Here is a 1,903-nt window from a genome sequence, read left to right as displayed (position 1 = left end):
TTTTCAACAGACTATGGCTTCATTGATATTCTAATAGAAAGCATATTACTTATGTAACATTTTACAGTGTAAAATCAGTCTTTTAAATAGTTTACTTATATATAGAATAAACATTTTTACATTAACCAAAATGTTAACATTATTTTTAAGTAGTAGGATTACATACAAAGTTTTTGTTTGTTCTACTGCTGTAATATTTATAGCTGTAATATTACATTGTCAAATGTAAACGTATATACTTTTGTAATCACATCCCTATCAAGAGAGAAAATTTCCAACACTCTCAAATGTTTTCTAATGCCACTTCCTAGTCAATGGCTACTCTCACTCCATGAATAAGTTTTCTATATTTTAGAATTTTATATAAATAAAATAACACAGTATATATTTTATGTCTGGCTAATTATTATTAATACTTAAAATAATAACACATTTTAAGTGAAAGTTTGCATAATAAGTTAAGTTTACACTCAATAATTACTAACATATTATTCAGAGACATCTGGTTTATTTATCTTTTTCCTGATGTCTGATTTATTTTTGAGATTTACCACTGCAGTTACATCTTCTCAATACCTTATTACTGACATCTCACACTTACGGAAATAATAAAAAAAAACCTATTTCACAAAACAATTCTATTTTACAAGTTAAAAAAATGGTAAAAAAATCTATTAAAAATTATTTTACAAATAAATAGCATATATCTGGCAGTGACTGATACTCAGGTATAAGACAAGTATAAAACTGGTTGTGGTGGTTAAGGTTAAATGCCAACTTAGTGGGCCATGATTACCAGTGGTTTGGCAGTTCTGTAATGATGTAATCTGGCGGTGATGTGGTAACATAGTCATCCTCCATTTCTGCATAAAACTAATTTCTTAAACAACTTGTTCTTTGAACCTAACCATGTTGATAATTGAGGAGAGGGTGTATTATTCCATTGCATGAATATACGATGTTCTTTTATTCATTCTTCTGTCAATGAACATCGGGGCTTCCAGTTTTTAGCTATTATGACTAAAAATGCCACAAGCATTCACATATAAGGATTTTTGTGGAAATTTACTTTCATTTCTCTTAAATATTCCCTAGAAGCGGAAAGGTAAGTAGTACAGTTAATGTATGCTTACCTTTATTAAAAACCATGCCACTTTTCCAAAGTGCCTGTAGTTTATACTTCTACCAGTAATAAAGGAGCTCTCATGGGGTAGTCCATAGCAAGTTGAGCTGGTAATCTAAAGGTAGTGCCTCTTGTTGGTGCAAATCCACCAGTGGTTCCAAGGAAGAAATATTGGCAATCTCTTCCCACGTAATTTAGTCTCTAAAAACTTGCTACAAGGTCAGCTATGAATTGGTTCTTACTCAACAGTAATGAACTGAGTTGAATACACCAGCAATGTGTCGAAGTTCCTCTCTAATATTTGTTCCCCATCTTTTTCATTTAAGCCAGGCTAGCGGGTGTATAGGGGAGCTCTGGCGCTCTAGTGGTAAGGAACTGCATGGCAATCCTGAAGGCACACAGTTTCAATTCACCAGCTGCTCCACAAGCTAAAGATGGGCAATCTCCTCCTGTTGGATAAAAGTGCCTCCAAAACACATTGGAGGGTCAGCGATGGGTTGGTTCTGACTCAATGTTATACAATAAATAACAAGTGAGTGTGCAGCTGTTGTATGCCATAGTTGGAATCGACCCATAGCTGCCTCTCCAAGGTATTTTCAGAAGCAATAAACTGCACAGGAAGAGATTGGCCATTCTTCTCCTACAGAGCAACTAGTGGATTCAAATGGGGTGCCTCTGGGATTGTAGGGCAGCTTCTTACCAGTAGGCCACTAGAGCTCCCTGGGTGTATAACAGTGATTTTAATTTTACATGCAAATTTCAATTTATTATTTTACAAAT

At 34.2% G+C, this 1,903-nt stretch overlaps 1 protein-coding gene across 3 annotated transcripts in view; it reads right to left on the bottom strand.

Moving 5' to 3' along the window:
- DPP8 (dipeptidyl-peptidase 8) overlaps nt 1–1,903 on the bottom strand; it is a 59,164-nt gene that overhangs the window by 40,972 nt on the left and 16,289 nt on the right. The gene's annotated exons all lie outside the window — the stretch shown is intronic.

This window comes from Elephantulus edwardii, unplaced genomic scaffold, assembly GCF_000299155.1.
Source record: "Elephantulus edwardii isolate Elephantulus edwardi_28Jun2011 unplaced genomic scaffold, EleEdw1.0 scaffold00050, whole genome shotgun sequence".
Classification (NCBI taxonomy): Eukaryota; Metazoa; Chordata; class Mammalia; order Macroscelidea; family Macroscelididae; genus Elephantulus; species Elephantulus edwardii.
The sequence above is the reverse complement of the archived record's forward strand: the minus strand, read 5'-3'. Positions and strand labels throughout refer to the sequence as shown.